We start from the raw sequence: 22,080 nt of genomic DNA on the forward strand, positions 1-22,080 counted from the left end.
ATGAATAGATTTCTTTTTTGGTAACATTTTCAGAAAGTTTTTGGAAACTCTATAATGAATCTAATAGCTCTTTCAGATTATCTGATGGATCTTTGTGCACCCACACTAGTAACAAGAAAACCAAAACTATGCTTTTAACCAAATGTAATATGTTATATAATAAATAATGTATAATAATATGTAATGTGCTTTTAAGACTGTGGAGTGTTAGGGTCTGTTGAACAGCTAAAAGTGACAGTTTCTTGCAGACATTCAGTGCAGACAGCTGAATGTGAACTCACGGCTAAATATAATCTCTATCTAGTCTCTACCTGTTGAGGACACATTTATATATTGTATTTTCTGTTGTATATACAAACTAGGTACTCCTGTAAACAATACATGTAAATTCACTTGCCAAAAATGTGCAATTAACTTAGTACTGTTGGGAAAAATACCTGCTATGGGGGAACATTAGCAATTAGGAAAGTAGAAAATTAGATTTATTTGGGTTTGCTTAGATAATTCTTTTATATATGATTGGCTTCACCCTCCCCAGGCCAAGATCAGCAGCACCATTTCGACAACAGGGTGAGAGCATAACAGTGAGATGGAGGGTCTAAGAAATTAAAATGTAGTACCATGGCTCTCAATAGTGCAAAATATTGTGGGATGTTAAAGTGAGTTGCCAAGGTTTCTAATATTGAGGCTAAATTGGATTTCCTGGACAATAATGAAGTTTCCACCTTATTACTACACATTAGTGCTAATGATTTACTTAAACAGTTGTTTTAAAGAGGATCTTTTTATCACTGCACACCAACACTAAAACAAAATGTTACCATAATTGTGTTAAATGTGGTCACTTACTAACATTATATGGGAAAGAATGTGGTCTGTGACAGAATGCATTCCCTTCACTGTGTGATAGATACCGGGGGCTTCATGCATAACGCCGTGAGCAAAATTCACACTAAAACATGGCGTACGGACAAAAGCAGAAATGTGCGTATGCACAAAAAAATCCAGATGCATAAATCTGTGTATACGCCAACTTCCACGTTCTTCCACTCCATAAATTCCGGTCAGCGTGAAAAGTAATGCTCATGTATGCCCATCTCCTCCCAGAATAACGCCTCTTTGAATATGCAAATCAATACAAGTAGTCCCTTATGTTTTGCGTTCTGTGAAAAGAGAATGGCAAAAGCACAGGGAAAAAGAAGAATTTCAGTGAATACCAGGTGGAGGCAAGGAAAAACATACTATTTGTTGGTTTAAGCAGTGATATCAACAACAAAAGGAAGTTGATTGAGTGACAGAGTGGCAAAGAAATTCGAAAGTTCAAGTTCAAAAAGTGGCACTGTGCTCAAAATAAATAACAAGTGGTCAGATATCATAGTCGCCGTGAAAAGGCAAGTCGTAGTCCACCGTCTGAGTGTCATATGGAAGTCTATTAGGGTACAGAGAAAAAAAAACTGGGACATACTGTGAAAAAAGGTTGAAATTTCCACTTTAATCACGTAGTTTATTTTGTCATTAAAGAAGAATGTCATAAACTTCATCTTAAAATCGTTTAATAGTTTCTCAAATCCCATTGTAACTAAGTAGGCACGTTAAATGCTTCATATTCTATGTACTCTTATGTGTGTGAGTCAGTGCGTGTTTCTTAAAAGGGCTTTCTCTTACGCAGACATGACACAATACATTACATTCATGATGTTACAGCTCTCTGAACAATTTAAATACTAAGATGTATACTTAATATAATTTTCATGATGATAGAAATTAAAGCATATATAAAACATTGAGGCATCTTGGCGCAGTGGTACCGACGAGCTGGCGCCCCTTCCAGAGATTGTTCCTGCCTCCTGCAAGATGCTTGTTGCCCCATGCACAACCTTCAATAAAATAATTTATTGCAGCAGGACTGTCTCTTTCAAACGTACTAACCCCCTATTCCTGTCCTTCCTTTTCTTTCCCCAAATAACCAATCACCAAACAATTAGCTATTTAATAAATGTCAAGCCATCTGTAAGCTTAGAACGCTGATTCTTCAAAACTTTTAAGGAACATTGAAATATCTCCATAGTACATGTTTAATTATTCCATCCATCTATCCATCCAGGGTCGTGCCAGCCCCAGCAAGCATACAGCGCGAGGCAGGAACAATCCCTGAACGGGGCGTCAGCGCGTCTCTAGCACTTCGACACCGTGTCCTCACATATTTAATCATTAACAATATGCATTATTTAAATGAAGTTTAAAATATATCTGTATAATGTAATATATATACTTTAATGCATTTCATTTTAAAACGATATCAAGAGCTCCATGAAAATGGCCCCTGAAAATCTAAATCGACTTAGAAGCCAGTTGTCATCATATGTAAATACGCGCTCTCAATTGAATTGAATTCCTTTATTGTTATTGTATGGTACAATGAGATTCAATATGCAAAACCTCCATAAACTTATTTTCCTATAAAATGGTAAAATTACAACAACAATAATAATAATAGGGTAAAAAACAGTGAACTATATACAATATGAAGGCATAGGTGGCTCAGGTTGTGCAATATTACAACTGTAATGTAAGTTTACAGTGGGGCAATTGTAATTTTAAGTATAAACAGTTCTACCGGGAGCACTTGATGGTCTGATCGAGTGCGTTTACAGCTCTTGGGATGACACTGTTTCTGAACCGCGAGGTCCGTACATTGGGTAAAAATACTTCAAGTGGTGCACTGACAGTGACGACACTAAAGCAACTATAGTGTTTGGAATAGTTTGACCATTCTGTGCACCATTATATGGTTACGGGATGATTACAATCAGATGCCTTAAATTAATAAACAATATGTGGTTAATTTCAGTGTATTTGATAAAGCCATGTCAGGGATGTGAATCTAAAAAATAAAGGGAAACCACACAGGAACAGTATCATTGCTGTGGCGCTGGATGCCACCAGTTTGCAAAACCGAGTGGAGAATTTGCGTACGCAAGGGATTGACCTGGCATGAAAATGCGTGTGGCTTTACGGCAAGTTTAGTTTTTATCCATCACGATGTGAGCGTGGAAATGGGCGTACACAACATTTTTGTGCGTATGCACCATTTGTACATGAGGCCCCTGATGTGCAAATAAAAGCATATTCTTTGTTAATAACAGGAATAATTTGGAGAAAGGCCTGGATTTTCTTAAGATAGATGGACCAGCCAGAAACAAATTTGCCTGATGTGAACATTATTTCCTTAGTGTTTTGTTATTACTACTATTTTTTTAGTATTGATTTTGAATTATATTATTTTTCTGTAGTTCTAACAGCATTTTTTTGTTCCTAAAGGTCATAGTCATATTGCTGATTTTTGCTGTTACATAATTGTTTTGTCAGTGCAGTTGTTACATCACTAAACCACAGCTATAAAATATGGTGCCATGCTATATATCCTATTGGTGGATCAAAGACATCAAAAAAAAAAAGAAAAAAGTATTTTATCTTGTTAGGGATCTCTGCTTAGTGTTAATGAGCTGTCTTATTTTGTTTTAGCTTTGCTCATTCATTGCCCCAAAGTAAAAATTTCACCTCCTGGGGGGTATTTTCCGTACGTTGCTTAAATCATCCGAGATCAGATGCCTCATCTTGGATGAGTTAATGCCGGTGAAACTCATCCGGGATAAGTCAGTTTTTCAAACGCAGCCGTGTAGTAGATTAGTTTAGCTGGATCTAATCATCCCAGATGAATGCGCGTGCTGATTGAAAAGCCCATATATACTGAGTCTAGAAAACATGATCAGCAAGTCTTTGATAGGCTGTAACAAAATGACGAAAGAACGGGCGCATTTCTTTTTCACACATGCGGAGCAAGACCTTTTATTCAAAGAACATGAAGTATTTCAAGATTTAATATGCACAAGGGTTAACACTGCAAAACCAGCCCAAACCAGAAAAGACAGCTGGCAAAAAGTGGCCGACAAATTAAACCCTAAGTAGTGTGCATTGTACTTACTGAATGCAGCGTTTCATTTCCAATTTGTCAGATTAATTATTATTTAATATGTTATAATTCCAGATCAAACATGAGCACAAGGAGAACATGGGAACAGGTTAAAGTAAAGTACAAGAATATTCTTCAAACTGCTAAATATTGGTATATAACTATTTAAAGAATTGTTGACATAAAGAATCATATGTAAAAAACATTAATTCTAAAGCTAATAAGAAGGCAGACAAGCAAAAAACAGATGGAGGTCCACGCGGTCCAGACCTAACCCCTGCAGAAGAGTTGGCTCTCCAGCAAAATTCCCACCACCCTGTTTCTGATGGCATTCCAGGGGGAAACTCCTCCTCAGAACCAGTGGCAGGATGCAGTGTTCACTTCATTTCAGGTAAAGGATGATCATTGCATATTTGTCCTCAATGTGTGCCATAGGTATGTTCCATATAGCCCTCTTTTTTGCTGGGTAGTTGCAGGGAATGTCATATCCCTAGAACCTGTGTCTAACCAACGAGATATTGACGAAGGTCAAATATTTGATGAAGACACTGTGTCTGATTATTCGGATCTGCGTACAATTCAGTGCCTCAATCACATTTGGAAATCCTGGGTAATGAGAATCTTAGGCTGATTGTGAGATTCTTTATGGAACTGTGGGTGTTTTTACCTGTGTATTACCTACCTGCAATGGCATGAAATGCCTCTTTTATTGTCTGCATACGCAGGTGTCCAGGAAACACTATGAAAACCCGAAGGGAATATTTCAGAGCCAAACAGACTTTACGAATTGCCTGGCAAACTGCACTGTTAGGTAGATTTTCCGCATCGCCTACAGTATATAAAAAAAAGTGCCGCTTGCAAAAAACCTCAAAGCAATGCATACTGTCTGTGTGGTTGTGAGAGCCCGACTTCGGCGAGTTTGACTTCGAATATAAGGTGCTAATAAATCTTTGAGGTACAATATTCCTCCTTGGCTAAAGCGGTATCTTTCGAAAAGAATTTCCTCCGGGAGCAATAAAGGATCTTGCCGATCGCGCGAAACCCTCTCTGTATGAAATTCTCTTCTTATAATCTGCGCACTGATATCAACTGGTCGCTCATTCATGAACGGTGAAGCCGTGACTGAATGAATTCCATGCATGGACACTGATTACGTGTGTGAGCTAATCCTTGTTTACATCGAACAAACCTGCTCCAAGCAGCTTTGAGGATTTGGATGTGTTGCTATGACAACACATCCAGCAAGAGTTTCGAAAAACCGACAGATCCAGGATCAGGCCAAACCGTCAACAATTACATCCGGCTAAACGAGTAATCCACGTACGAAAAATACCTCCCTGGTCAAAAAATATATTTACTGTTTCTTAGCCTGTCATAGTTACAGTATTGCATGGCTGATTGATCAGTATGCCATCCAGGCTGCAGCTTGAAAGATCTTCAATTAGACTGGATTTTATGCCACCTATTACTTATCTGTAGCTGCTATGCAGAATCCATGTTTTTTTGGCATATTACAATATATAGTGTTGTAGCAAAGTTTAAATCACTTGTCGACCAGATTTTCATTAGACTTAGAGTTTAAATCCTCCAGTGGGGTTATCTGTCCTAGTAGTTTAATCCAAATTTAAACAACAAGTACAAAACTGGTCCCAAAACATCTTTGCAGTTTGAAACACAGGTTTGCTAAACAATTTTTCACTTGGGAATAAAGTTGCTTTGGTTAATGACATTATACTAAGAACAAAAACTGAACTTCTTATCTCCTTACTGAGAACTAGATTACTACAGTATATCTGATCCTATTCTCTTAGTTGAGGCAGCACCAAATGGTTTTATATTCAATAGATATTGGTCAAGGAGATAATAGTATGAACTGAAAATTGCTTAAGAAAAGTCCGGTGAATTTACAAACTTTGAGACACTTATTTTAGACATTAAAACAACAGAATATACCACATTAAAGAGCTGATATACAGACCACCTTGGTTTTATTTTCACTGTTAATGATTCAATTTGGAAGGTTTTTATCTATCAATCTGACTTAACTATTTGTATTGTTGATAGGTGATTTTAATATTTACATAAATGTGGAAACTGACTGAAATTTAAAAATAAAGTATTATTCCAATGCATTAAATTATTTCTGATCACTACTTAATTATTTCTGATCCGTTCTGGCCCTTGCCAATGAAGATTAAATGGAGAAGAGTGAAACATCTAAATTGTGACTTTACATCAAAAGTTGTGGGACATTGTACGACACTCAATCGTAAGTACTGAGAACAATTCAATGACTTATAATTATCTCAAAGTGTTCTTATATTCAGTAGGCTACACTTAAAAAAGTGATAAGAGGATAGATAGATAGATAGATAGATAGATAGATAGATAGATAGATAGATAGATAGATAGATAGATAGATAGATAGATAGATAGATACTTTATTAATCCCAAGGGGAAATTCACATACTCCAGCAGCAGCATACTGATAAAAAAGAATATTAAATTAAAGAGTGATAAAAATGATGTAGACACATTCCTAGTTTCAATGAAAGTATTCATATATTTAAATTACAGTGCTGAAAAGTGAGCAACAGCGGTTTATGAGTGTTATGCAATTTACGAGAATCCAAAGTAACCAAACTTTCTGAATTGCCTGCTGGTAATATAGACTGTGAGGAACCACATGGGTGTGCTTAAACGGACCATAGAGATATGTGTGTTTTCGAGAACTTATAATAAAAATGTCAATCTTGAGCTTTCAAAATATCTGTAACAGATGGATGAAAAAAATTAGTCAGTGGAAAGAAAAATTTATAATGAGGTCTTCCAATTCTTAACAACATGTCTTTCAAACAGCTTGAATAGACAGTATTAAAAAGGTATAAAATAATCTTTTTTTTGGCCCACAATAACTACTCTTCCAGATAAACAGATATAATCACACATAATTTTAGTGCACTATTTATAACAGTTGCCAATTTGAAAAAAAAAAAGTGATTTACAAACTGCTGTGCAAACAAATTTTAGGAGTTGCAGATATTATGAATTTCTTTAGTAACGAAATTTCAAAGTCAGCAGTGTTTTATTTTACTTGTCTCATTTTTGTGGAAAATGTATTTTTATTGCCAGAATAAGTGCACAGAATATAATAGTCTAAGTTAGCCTCCACTTGTGTAAGATATGAAGCAAAAACAAAGCAATATTTAAAATGTGTCAAAATATGTACAAATAAAAATAGCAAGTAAAATACTGAATTTAATCTGATTCAAGTTTTGTTACCTTCTATTGGAATAAGTGGGTGAGTTCATCCACTTAAATGGGTGAGCTCACTGAGTGTGTTAATTAATGACTTATACTTCTGAATTTTTAATTTTGTAATCTTTTTCTTCCATTGTACCTTTTGTGTTGGACATTAGCCTCAAAAAAGAAAATTGCACTTATGTCAGCATAACAAACATATGTGCAGGAGTACCTTTGTGTTTTACATGGTCATGGTGGAAATGAATCAGGTTTCAGTGAGAACACAGATTTTTGATTTGACAACATTAAGGTAGTGCTTTGCTTAATATTTTATGCGAGAAAATTTAAAAAAAAAATGGTAATTTGACATTTTTGAGTGAGGGTGCAAGAAATGAAGGTGCATTTGCAAGGAAAACATTTGTGAATTACCTGGATTTGCAATAATTATAAAATATGACTGCAGTAAGCATTTGAATAAATATTTACCTAGTTGGTCACATACATTTTAAATTGCAGTCTGTGAATGTTTACATATTGTATTCAGCAATGACATGAAGAAGTACAATTTTTCACTTCTAATTTAATCAAATTGTTTGTCTATTACTGTGACTTTGTTGAAGATGAGGCCACCTTTTTATAACTAATTATTATACGTAATTTCATAGGATTCATTTTACTTGCATCATAAGAATATGTAGTAAGGATAATACTGTATATGAATAAATGCTACAGACAGTTAATGCATATTGAAAAAATATAAGCAAAAGAGACTTGGTTTATATGAAGAAAGGAAACATGGAAATGAAACAGTTTTAAAGACAAAAATTAAAATCTATCAATCTCTAATAGTGTTTGGGATTTCTGAAATGTTACAAGAGATGATGGAGAAGTTGTGTGTGTGAAAGAAGTCTGAAAGTGACCCATGTGCAGAAACTGACATCATACAACAAGAAAAACAATTAATCAGGGATTATATTTTAGTGGTGTTAATTGAATAAAGCAGCATTTTACAAAGATTTAATAAAGGAAATAATTCTACTTACATAAAACAAACTAAAAATAATTTGGTTATCAGAACAACATTCATGTTGTATTTCTATTTACAAAATTTAAATTTAAATTAAGCTCTAGACTTATTTGAAAATCGTTTTTTAGACTGGTATGACCACAGTTAAAATTGGAATTTCTCCATACATAAATAAGCTGAAGATGATACATTAGAGCTAAATGAGGGCTAAATCTCTGAATGTAACTTGCTTTGAGTTTGATTGATAATCTTCTTACATTTTTTCTGGTGGTTTGAGATTGCAGTCAGATTGATGAACTGTTGGTGGCATAATTCATAGAAATAATTATGTTGAGACCAATTTATTTTGGGGCATATTTAAAACTTGACAGGCAGTGTAAAAGTTCCTGTTGCACCAATATGAATGAATAATTCACAGAATGTGATTACCAGGCAGGAGGGACTCATTGTTTACATTAAAGAAATTGGAATTTATTATATTTAGTGAACTCCAATGTCTCTGCACATGGACAGACTCATTATATTGGTCACTTTCAGTACATTTGGATGCCCATTCAAAGAGCAGAGTATAGCTGCCCATCTTTTCCTTTACAGTTTCATGGCATTGGCTGCTTGTAATTGAAACTCACTGTATCATCAAAAAAAAAAAGCGAGAGGTGAAGTAAAAAGAGAACTACAATATTTAATAATTTCACACAATAAAAATTGAATTGCAAGTAACATCAGGCAATAGAAGTCTCTCAAATTTTCATTCAGGTCATACTTGTTTTTTATTGTAGTGCCAGTACAATGCATTTATTTCTTTACTATGTTTTATTCCTACCTTGCGTCTGATTCTTGAAGGGATTGGCTGCAGCTCTTCTGTGGCCCTGCTCAGGATAAATGGGTTTGGAAAATGGATGAATGGATGGATGTTTTGTAGATATGTGTTAGCTATAGCAAAGTTAATGCATTAATCCAATTATTTATTTTCTAAACCAGCGTTTCTCAACCTTCAAGTATTTGCGACCCGAGTTTTCATAACAGTTTTAATCGCGACCCCCTAATGTTTTTTTGAAACCCTAATAAAATTTATTGCTATATTTTTTGCTGCCGATACACCACTACAAGTTTAAAAATTTCCTACGAATAGGGGGGCGTGCCCCACAGTTTGAGAACCACTGTTCTAAACATTCTTTTCCAATGATAAAATAGTAATCTATTCCAGCAGCAATAGATGCAAACAGGGAAAAACATCGACACATAGTAGAACACATACTAATATAGTATTTAGGACTGTCCATTAATCTAAATTTCTTTAGGAGAAAAACCATGCCAACTGTAGCCAAACTGAGACCCCAGATCCTTGGAGTATCCTTAATACAGAATCAGAAAAAATATATATATACCATATATATATATATATATATATATATATATATATATATATATATATATATATATATATATATATATATATATATATATATATATATATATATATATATATATATATATATATAAAATAGAAAAGTCCAAAATCCAGGGCATTTTAGTTTCTTCTTCAAAAACAGCTACACTGTGATTCAAATTTTGAATAGCACTACTTTTTTGCTGAAACACTTTGCAAAATCTAAGAATTATCCTGGAAGTATTAATCACTTAAATAATTCAAAAACAATAAATAGTTTCTTCTCAACTACAAAAGAACAAAAATAGCAGTCACCCCAATTTGAATAATATGTGTAAAAAATCAAAATGGTGGATACTGCTAAGAGTGTATACTTGGAGATTGTCATGTTTTAGCCAGTGTCCCTCCCCTGGTTGGGGTTCAAATTCCATTTTTTGTCTCTTTTGTTCAATTTTAATTACTTTGTTTATGTTAATATTGTTGGTCATTTAGTTGATATTTACCTATTGTAACAAAGAAAGCAAATGAAGAGTTGGGGCAACATAGTGTTCCCCGTATAATTGGCAGTCCAAAATATAAACAAAATAACGAACATTCTTTTCCAGATGCAAGGCTTTGGTTGACTGACTCCAAGATGGAGGCATGGACATTTTTCAATCTGGAGGACAGGAAGAGGAGGGTTCAGGAGGGTGATGGGTTAGGGTCAGGTGGGTTTTGGGAACCAAAAGTAACATCATTTTTGATGGAACTGTCAATCACTGCTTCTGCAGAGGGAGTGAAAGAAAAGTCATCAGGCAAAAGCGCCAACCCCAGGTTTGGTGTGTAATTACGTATAGATGAGCCCTAAAGTTGTCTATCAAGTGCACATGTGTGACACTATGTATCTTCTACTATGTTCCATGTATTTACTGGGTGATTCCCATCCTATTACTGTCAAGGAACTTCCCACAGCCCTATAAAGGCTGAAAACCCACAATCCCTTGTGGTACATTGTATATGCTGGCATTAGTGAGTTCTTATCATTATTTGTATTACTGTTCTTTGTGGATTTATTGGAGTTTTGATCCCTTGCTCTGTTTTTCAACCTCTCTGGATTTGTGTATTGGGACTTGTTCGCCACTGTATTGTCTATTTTGCATTAGCGGCTAAGTGAGGTTCTCTTTCCTCTGTAGTTTCGTTTTGCCGACATGCTTGCCTCAATTGTCTATCAGCAGCAAAGCAAGTTTCTCTCTCCTTGGAGGTTTCGTTTAGCCGATGTGCTCGCCTTGCTTGTGGATTAGCAGCTAATTGAGTTTCTCTTTTCTCGGTGGTTTCACTTTGACGAAAGAGTTGCTTTATTTGAGCTTCATGCTGTAGCCTCGCACTTCTGGGCCAGACAGACAGACAGACAGACACACACACTTCCATGTGTAGACATTTATATATAAGAAGATTTTTCATCTGCCCTTTATGTTTTTCCAAGCCAAAGGCTGATGGATCCTTCTACTTGTGGGACTGTTTGCTATTTTTAGGAAGTTATGCTAAGGTAATTTCCACGTCATGACAGAAATGACCTGTATTTGGTAAGCAGATTGTTGTCTATCTAGATACCAGGTTGCCAAATCTCCATCAACCGTATTGTATTGTAATCATTAGGGTGAAGTTGTCTTTAAATTATGAGAACAATGCATTATAGGAGATTTTTTTTTTGTTTCAAGGACAGCAATGAATCCTGTAATGTAAAGGTGGTAAGTTGGCCAGTATCATACACACAATGGTGTAATGTACAATTTTGCAAGTTTTTAAGATCCCTAAGGAAAAATATCCATATGAATAACAGATTTTTAAAGCCAGGATGGAATCTGTCAGTCTTGAATATTTAGAATAAGAAGTTAAACTAACAGAAAAGAGTAAAGTGGTGAAAGAGTAGCCAGTGATACCAAACAATACAGTAAATCAGAGGACCGATCATTAAAATCTGAACACAAAGCAAAAATAAAAGTCAAGAAAATAAAGGTACTACTAACCTTCTAAATTCTATGAGTTTGTTATTTTGTTTTTATCCAAAGTTTGGATACTAATCAGAAAAAGTTTCCATCTTTAATGATAGTGACGAATCACATGATCAATAAGCTACCAAAAACATGGTTGTGGCCACAGAAATCAATAGGAAAGTTAGAGTACTGCCAAGAAAAAAAGACATACAGTGGAACCTCGATTATCCGGTCTTCAATTAACCGTGCATTTGGTTATCCGGGATCGCCTAGAAAAAAAGTGTGAGACATCACAAGACCGCCAAGATTTCGCCGCCAAGAATTCCGACTACAGGAATGTACACTACGTGTGTCACAGCTTAAGTTTTCTTTGTCGATGGGCTTCTGAGAATTATTCTAAAAGGATTGAAAGTGCAGTATAGCATCTGTGCACCAGCCAGGCGATCCCCTACTATGAAAAACCATTAGACTTAATCCGATGCAGAGGACTCGTTCTGAACACTCTCCCTCCTCTTTTTCCAAATTCAGATGACTGCCATTCGTCAATAAGTTTTGTATGGGTCACACGGTCCGTGTAGGCGATGCTTTGTTCCGGGTTCATTCAATTGCCGTCCACACCTCAAGGTTAGAAAGCAGTTTTGCGTAAGTTCGTGCTGAAATGTCGGGGTCCAGTGCGGGAACAAAAAGAAAAAGAGTTGTTTTGTCAGTTGCTACGAAACTGCAAATTGTTGAACGTGCTGAAAAGGGGGAATCAATTGCTAAGCTTTCATCAGAATTTAATATAGGAAATCAAACAGTGCGTGATATTGTTCGGAAGAAAGATGAACTCTACAAGTTCGTAACTTCATCCGATACATTTAACGGGACGAGTGCTCGCAAGACAACAAAGGGTTCAAAATTTCACGATCTGGATAGAGCTGTGTTCAAATAGTTCAAGCAAAAACGCGCCGAGGGATGTCCTGTATCCGGGCCATTGCTGCTCAAAAAAGCGAAATGGTTTCACTGTGAGATGAAGATTCCTGAACCATTTGCTGCGTCTCAAGGATAACTGCAATGTTTCAAATCTCACCACGGAATTAGACAATTGGATATCCAAGGTGAGAAACTAAGCGTTGATTCTGACGCTGCAGTACTATACGTAATGGAATTTAAATGTCTTGTCGAGGCTTTCTTCAGCAGGAAGCAGATTCAAATTTTAGTGACATCCTAACACTTCGCAAGCTCCGCACGTCAATAAAAATGAAGCGCTGCAAGAACACAAAGCAGCGTCTCCTGTCTGATTTTGTCAAGAAAACTTCATAAACAACACAAGAAAGTTAAGAATTGCATTGTACAGCACCTATTCTAGCATTTGCGAATTTTTATAATTATTTTCGATCATCTGTGATTTTTGATTATCCAGATGACGGGTGCCGGTCATTAAACCGGATAATTGAAGTTGTACTGTACCATGAGAAAAAAACTGTTCTAAGCACAACATAACTGCTGTTGAATAATAGACAGGTTTTAAAATTAAGAATTACAATAAAGATGAACTGAAAACATACTAATGGGAATCATTAAGTGGTAGTAGCATTTCTACAAGCCCAAAACACCATGCTCCTTATAATGCCACAGGTGTTATTTTCTGCAGTGTTGTGTTCACATACTGAATCCATCTACTGTACACAGCAATGGAGCAGTGCTAATCCTTAATTTGCCTCAGTAGTAAATCCAGTATAAAAGCTTGTAAAATAAGTAAAAGGTAAAGATAACAAATTAGAAGATGAAGAATAAAAGAATACCATTACTGAATAGAGGTAGGATATGGTTTTATTTGGTTTGTGTGAGACACAATTAGTAAATTTCCTAATATGTAGATAAGAATAAAGAAAGTAGGAAATTGGAAGCTTGCTCAAATTCACAACTGATTGGATATTACCAATATGTCTCATTCCCATACTATGTGAAAATGTAAGTACATATCTACAAAATCTTCTGGAAGAATTACAGTAGGCTTATTACCAGCAGTTTGCTACATGATAAAATGGTGCCTATTAGATATCATTGCTTCATGTGTGCCCACAAAAGTCTAACATGACATAACATTATAGTCTTTCCTGCTTGATCCAATCAGATTTATGATGGAGTCAGAGCAGCAGTGAGTGCAAGGCAGGAGTTAACCCCAGACAAGGCGTCAGTCCGTAGCAGATCTCACTTATATAATGTCACGCATGAATGTCAGAGGATCATCTTTAGCACTCGTCTGAAGTATGTTAAACCCCTCTGGAATGAGAGGGGGTGCTTGCACTAATCAAGTCCTCCCCAATTCCCACCACATTGCAGAGAAAACGGCCAGTTAGGGCAAATGACTCTGTCCCCTCCAGTCACCAGTCCATATACAGTATGCTGAGCCAGCCAGACAGAGGTGCCTTTTGCTGATCGAACAGCTCATAAGACGGATCTCCGTAGCCAAAGAAAGAGCCAAGGTGACAAGCTGATTTTGAGAGCCCCAGAGAGAATATATTTGTTTTCTACCTGCAAACTGTGCCATCGAGTGCTCTTTTTGTGTATATTTGTTAATCACAGTCTGAACCATCCCTGTTTACTTCAAACATTTCTCCCATGGAATTGTCATTTTACTCACACCAGACTAATTTGGATTCTCCAGTTAACCCAACTTGCATATCTTTGGGGATGTGAGAAGAAAAACAAACTACCTACACCAACATAGGAGAAATATCCATCCATCCATCCATCCTCTTCCGCTTATCCGAGGTCGGGTTGCGGGGGCAGCAGCTTCAGCAGAGATGCCCAGACTTCCCTCTCCCCGGCCACTTCTTCTAGCTCTTCCGGGAGAATCCTGAGGCGTTCCCAGGCCAGCCGGGAGACATAGTCCCTCCAGTGTGTCCTGGGTCTTTCCCGGGGCCTCCTCCCGGTTGGACGTGCCCGGAACACCTCACCAGGGAGGCGTCAAGGAGGCATCCTGATCAGATGCCCGAGCCACCTCATCTGACTCCTCTCGATGCGGAGGAGCAGCGGCTCTACTCTGAGCCCCTCCCGGATGACTAAGCTTCTCACCCTATCTTTAAGGGAGAACCCAGACACCCTGCGGAGAAAACTCATTTCAGCCGCTTGTATTTGCGATCTCGTTCTTTCGGTCACTACCCATAGCTCATGACCATAGGTGAGGGTAGGAACATAGATCGACTAGTAAATTGAGAGCTTTGCCTTACGGCTCAGCTCCTTTTTCACCACGACAGACCGATGCAGAGCCCGCATCACTGCGGATACCGCACCGATCCGCCTGTCGATCTCACGCTCTATTCTTCCCTCACTTGTGAACAAGACCCCGAGATACTTGAACTCCTCCACTTGGGGCAGGATCTCGCTCCCAACCCTGAAAGAGCACTCCACCCTTTTCCAGCTGAGGACCATGGTCTCGGATTTGGAGGTGCTGATTCCCATCCCAGCCGCTTCACACTCAGCTGCGAACCGATCCAGAGAGAGCTGAAGATCACGGCCTGATGAAGCAAACAGGACAACATCATCTGCAAAAAGCAGTGACCCAATCCTGAGTCCACCAAGCCGGACCCCCTCAACACCCTGACTGCGCCTAGAAATTCTGTCCATAAAAGTTATGAACAGAATTGGTGACAAAGGGCAGCGCTGGCGGAGTCCAACTCTCACTGGAAACGGGTTCGAGTTACTGCCGGCAATGCGGACCAAGCTCTGACACCGATCGTACAGGGACCGAACAGCTCTTATCAGGGGGTCCGGTACCCCATACTCTCGGAGTACCCCCCACAGGATTCCCCGAGGGACTTGGTCGAACGCCTTTTCTAAGTCCACAAAACACATGTAGACTGGTTGGGCGAACTCCCATGCACCCTCCAGGACCCTGCTAAGGGTGTAGAGCTGGTCCACTGTTCCACGACCAGGACGAAAACCACACTGTTCCTCCTGAATCCGAGGTTCGACTATCCGATGGACCCTCCTCTCCAGAACCCCCGAATAGACTTTTCCAGGGAGGCTGAGGAATGTGATTCCTCTGTAGTTGGAACACACCCTCCGGTCCCCCTTCTTAAAGAGTGGGACCACCACCCCGGTCTGCCAATCCAGAGGCACTGTCCCTGATGTCCATGCGATGTTGCAGAGACGTGTCAACCAAGACAGCCCTACAACATCCAGAGCCTTGAGGAACTCCGGGCGTATCTCATCCACCCCCGGGGCCCTGCCACCAAGGAGTTTTTTGACCACCTCGGTGACCTCAGTCCCAGAGATGGGGGAGCCCACCTCCGAGTCCCCAGGCTCTGCTTCCTCATTGGAAGGCATGTTAGTAGGATTGAGGAGGTCTTCGAAGTACTCCCCCCACTGACCCACAACGTCCGGAGTCGAGGTCAGCAGCGCACCATCCCCACCATACACAGTGTTGACACTGTACTGCTTCCCCCTCCTGAGACGCCGGACGGTGGACCAGAATCTCCTCGAAGCCGTCCGAAAGTTGTTTTCCATGGCCTCCCCAAACTCCTCCCATGCCCAAGTTTTTGCCTCAGCAACTACCGAAGCCGCATTCCGCTTGGCCTGCCGGTACCTATCAGCTGCCTCCAGAGTCCCACAGGACAAAAGGGACCGGTAGGACTCCTTCTTCAGCTTGACGGCATCCCTCACCGCCGGTGTCCACCAACGGGTTCGGGGATTGCCGCCACGACAGGCACTGACTACCTTACGGCCACAGCTCCGGTCAGCCGCCTCAACAATAGAGGCACGGAACATGGCCCATTTGGACTCAATGTCCCCCACCTCCCTCGGGACATGGTCGAAGTTCTGCCGGAGGTGGGAGTTGAAGCTACTTCTGACAGGGGGCTCTGCCAGACGTTCCCAGCAGACCCTCACGACACGTTTGGGCCTAGCAGGCCTGACCGGCATCCTCCCCCACCATCGAAGCCAACTCACCACCAGGTGGTGATCAGTTGACAGCTCCGCCCCTCTCTTCACCCGAGTGTCCAAGACATGTGGCCGCAGGTCCGACGACACGACCACAAAGTTGATCATTGAACTGAGGCCTAGGGTGTCCTGGTGCCAAGTGCACATATGAGCACCCCTATGCTTGAACATGGTGTTTGTTATGGACAATCCGTGACGAGCACAGAAGTCCAATAACAAAACACCACTCGGGTTCAGATCGGGGGGGCCATTCCTCCCAATCACGCCCTTCCAGGTCTCACTGTCATTGCCCACGTGAGCATTGAAGTCTCCCAGCAGTACGAGGGAGTCCCCAGAAGGTATGCCCTCTAGCACCCCCTCCAGGGACTCCAAAAAGGGTGCGTACTCCGAACTGCTGTTTGGTGCATACACACAAACAACAGTTAGGACCCGTCCCCCCACCCGAAGGCGGAGGGAGGCTACCCTCTCGTCCACCGGGGTAAACCCCAATGTACAGGCTCCAAGTCAGGGGGCAATAAGTATGCCCACACCAGCTCAGCGCCTCTCACTGCGGGCAACTCCAGAGTGGTACAGAATCCAGCCCCTCTCAAGGAGATTGGTTCCAGAGTCCAAGCTGTGCGTCGAGGTGAGCCCGACTATATCTAGCCGGAACTTCTCAACCTCGCGCACAAGCTCAGGCTCCTTCCCCTTCAGAGAGGTGACATTCCACATCCCAAGAGCCAGCTTCTGTAGCCGAGGATCGGACCGCCAAGGTCCCCGCCTTCGGCCACCACCCAACTCACACTGCACCCGACCTCCTTGGCCCCTCCCATAGGTAGTGAGCCCTTGGGAAGGGGGACCCACGTTGCCTCTTCGGGCTGTGCCCGGATGAGCCCCATGGGTGCACGCCCGGCCACCAGGCACTCGCCATCGAGCCCCACCTCCAGTCCTGGCTCCAGAGTGGGGCCCCGGTGACCCAATATAACCTCCTATGACGAATAGGTGAAATATGCACAACATTAACCATGTCACTTTGCTGAAGTCAAAACTAGGATGCTGGATTTGTGAGGCAAAAGTGCTAAATAGATAGATAGATAGATAGATAGATAGATAGATAGATAGATAGATAGATAGATAGATAGATAGATAGATAGATAGATACTTTATTAATCCCTAGGGGAAATTCACAATAGTGTATCACCATGCTGCTATGGACACATGAAAGTTGTTTTTCTTACATACAGTAGTAGCTTTTTCAACTCTGCCTGAGTTCACAGCTGGTTCATCCATAATATTATAATGTTTCATCACACATTAAATAATAAGAGCAATCTTTGAAAATCAGTGTGTTATCATCTTTACTTCTATAATCACTTAATCTTCATTCATGCACAACAGCATTGCTATGACTAATTCAGTAGCGGGTAACAAAATTCCTAGAAGCCTGTATTGGTATCTAATGGTCACTCTGTGTGGGATTGATAGCAACTGATAACATTCATTCTATCATTAGTCTCTTTCACAGATAGAACATGGCAAAAATCCCAAGGTGTACATCCCAAGAATTTAATGGGATTTGCTCATTCATGCATGTAAAGAAAATTACTAGACTGATTGCATTCACACATGCAGTTCCAGCAAAGTGGGCAGAGATCTCAAAAGATGCACAAAAGGTCTGCCACCAAAAATCACATTTTATAAAATAATAATAATAAGTTTGTGAGCAATAATGATTCATATGTTTACTTATATACTGGCTCATCCATTTTCTCTTTAGCTTGAATGCTGCATATGTTCCCTATTTCAGAATCCATCAATTATTTTGACATTTTTCAAGTAGCAAGCCTTAGGGAAAGAAGAAAAATGAATATCTGAGCTAGACATAGACTTTCAGACATCACTGGTCAAGCATTATACGATTGGTTCATCGACACCAATGACAGCTTGTCAAATGCTTAGTCATCGCGACATGTTTCTTGCTCAGCCTGGCAGTGTTCTGGCTTTTCTTTTCATATAAATTCACAAATTTTTGAAAATTAGACTGGGTCTTGACCTGCCAACTTGTTGGGTCAAATTTCCCAGGATGGTTGACTCTGGCCTTGTTCATGTATGGCCTAGACTGGGCAAATGACAAATATATTTTCCAGAGAGGCTGCATGTGCTAAAAGAGCTATTGATTGAAGGAGTAGGTAATATTTATCTATACACTTTCCCTCTCCTAGTAATAAAAATAGATAACTTTTTGTACTGAGAATGCCCAAATATGATACAATCCTTAGTACACTTAGATTTTCAGTTTTCTTTTTTCTGCTTTACTCATTCCAGTTATTTAATCTTTCTTCTCATGATAGATTTTTTTTGTGAAATTGTAAATCTCCCTGGTTGATAATGACTTCTGTACTTCATTCTAACGTACAGCCAGATTACTATTATTTTTTAACACAAGAATGTTCTAAAGGCAGTGAAGTGCAGACAAAATGCCATTAAAAAGGTCAACTACTTAAAATAGCAGCACAAAATATTTAACCTTGAGTTAATTAAAAAGATTTCTAATATTACTTTAATTATTAAATTTGAGTGTCGCTGGGTTCACATGTCTGCTTGATGAGATCATGCAAGGAGATTTCATTTTCTGTGGTATGAGTGGAATTAACTCTGTACAGGTAGGTATGTTCCCACTGCTAGCTAAACTTACAAAATGGTGTTCAGCAAAAGGTTGTTGTTAAACTGCATGAACTTGATGTGATGAGGAATTCTTAGCTCATATTTTTGTTAAGGAAGACGCCTTATTTATAACAGGTGATGCAGTAGTGACTACTCTGATGCTTGAAAAATACCAAAAATAATTATTTTTCAATACTGCAGCATGTGCTGTCTGTCAAAACAAATCATTTATTCATGTTTTAAAGAATTTTTAAGATAATTTAATACAACATAGTTTTAACTAATCATTTTCATGCATGTGAAGAAAGGATTCTCAACCTGCAGTCCACCACACTTGTAGCTTGGACAAGCTCCTAGATGTTACTGATATGCAATCAAAAATCATTTACGCTGGTCATTCCTCTGCATGTTTATTTTTAGCTGATGTTTAATGCTCCATTATATGGAAAGACTCATAATCCTCTTGTAATTTGTGTGTCTGTTGAATAAGTTTACTAGAATATTTTATGTGGCCTCCTGAGTGTTTCTAATTGTGTGTTTTCCCCGTAAGCCAATGTCACATTGTCTGACTTCTAGACATAGGGTACATCAGATTTGCCGACTGCAGTTTCTGATCTCATTGCCGGATAATGTCAGTTTAAGCTACTGAAAATCACTGGGCACATTACATCTTTGTGACAGCCAATAATGTGCTACCTGATGGAGCTGGTGTTGTATCAAGCATTAACATCTACGCAAGTTCAGCTGCAAATTCTGCCATTCTGTCATGGTACGAAAAACATGAGACTTTAGATGTGCTTCTCGTCTGTTTGTGAAGTCCAAAACACCCGCGTTCCTTATTCCTCGTCACTGCATTAGTTCACTGTACTTCCAGATGAGATTTTACTGGTTATCACGTCTCATATACACAGTGCCTGCCTCAACGACTAAAGACAAATTGAACCTAAGCAAGTCTGTGAGGATGCGGGTTCTGCTCTGTGCTCCCATCTCCCTTTTGGGAGCCCTTGAACCTGACACCGTCGGTAATGTAATGGGATGAGCTGGACAATGAGGACACCACAACGAAGCAAGGGGAAAAGGTGCAAAAGTGCTTTTATTACAAAAACAAAAAAAAAAATCAAAACAGTGTCCAAGTAAACAGTGCAGTTTTCCCAAACTGTTAATAAGTAAATAATCCATAAAATTAAGTAAAATCCAGACGTTTAAAACAAGGCTAAAATGAGATTAAAATCCTACCACAGACATTGGGATCACACCAGCCAAGCACAGCTCCTTGACAGTCTCTTCAGCTCACCCAAAGCATGCTCAGCTGGAGAGACTTCAGCCACAGTGGTCCTCACACTACCGACCCCCATCTTGGCTGCCTTCGTCAGAGTCTGCCAGACCGCTTGGGGTCGGTTGTCCTCCCATCTTCTTTCTCGCACTTGTAGTCATCCCTCAGATCCCTAGGGTAGACTCTTCCACGATCGAACCCACTCGCCCATTCAGTAGGCACAATCCGTCCATTGAGCGCCGTTCCTTCGCTCCATCTGGGAGCCCTGACCGCGCTGACCTCTCTATTACAGCTGGCTGGCTGGCTGGTCTGCTTTTTTTCGCCCCCAATGCTGTGCTCTCTAAGCCTTTCCTTCCTTTTTTCCTTTTCATCGCCCTCCTCTTTGTGCTGGCCTGTTCTTATACGACTCCGTGGACACAGCACCTCAATCATGCACCGCAGGAAGCCGATTTAGCAATTCAGAGAGATCTCACCCTCATGTGCAGGTGTGACTCCCTCCAGTTACTCCATCAGCTCCCCACAGCTTCACAATTGTACCCACGTAGACTGACATGGCGAATGGATTATTTAAAAAGCTACCAATCTTTCGTAGCTACGGACCATGTCATGTTATGTGAATTGGTGGGCATGTCATGTTATGTGACTTGGTTCATGGGTGCATACTACTTACTGCATTTGACTCTCTGAGTAGGTAATGGAAAGCTGACAAATGAAAGTCACTGGAAAAGTTGGATAATGTGACATGACCCTAATACAACATACCTAAGAATTGTTTTGCTGTCAAAATGTTAATCTCCTCTTGAAAGCATCAGAAAGCTCAGGAACAGAAGTGTTTGTTTTATGAAAGTTTTTCAGGGTATTTTTAGATTTTAATTTAAACTAACAGAAATTGAGGGTTTTGATCTTATTGTAAAATGTGTTCTAGTTTCCCTTTGTTCATTGCTCTTCTTCACAGATGTTTCTGAAGAAGATTTATTTCTGAAGAAATATATTCAACAAATATTGAGTAAAATACCAGGTAAACATATAAGTTCAATTTTATTGGTAATCCATACTGCTTGCATGCTTCAAATGGTCCTCCTTGCTAGTCAATACTATGCTGATTTTATTTAGCCTTTAGGGAAAAGGGCTAGAAAATGTATTGAGCCTCTCCCTTCAGTTTCAGAACAGAAAGCCCACTCACACTGCACAGCTTGCAGAGGCTGCTCTGGGAAACTGTGGTTTCTGACATATGCCACAATTGCTGTATTCTCCAGACCAGGCAAACTCCTGTTCACCAGTCTGAAGGAGTTCATTTGTGTTAAGCACTGCGTAAATGATGTAGACATCAAGTCAGCTAGTCAGAGTGTTGTTATCTGCAAGTGTATTGGTGTTTAGCACAAGTATGCTGGTTTTGAGTGGCATTTGTAATAAATAATCAAGGCTCAAAATATTTTGACCACCCCCACTTGAAAAAGCAAAAGATTAATGAGTTCCTTGGAAGAAAGCATGCTTATTACTTTACACTGTAAAAATGTCAGTTAAAGCAAAGTATTCTGACTTACTTTCATAGCTGAGTAAGTTTACTTTCATCTTGAACTCAAATGGTTATTTGGAAGCATCTTCTAAGTGTCATGTCACATTCCAAACATT

This window comes from Erpetoichthys calabaricus, chromosome 7, assembly GCF_900747795.2.
Source record: "Erpetoichthys calabaricus chromosome 7, fErpCal1.3, whole genome shotgun sequence".
NCBI lineage: Eukaryota > Metazoa > Chordata > Cladistia > Polypteriformes > Polypteridae > Erpetoichthys > Erpetoichthys calabaricus.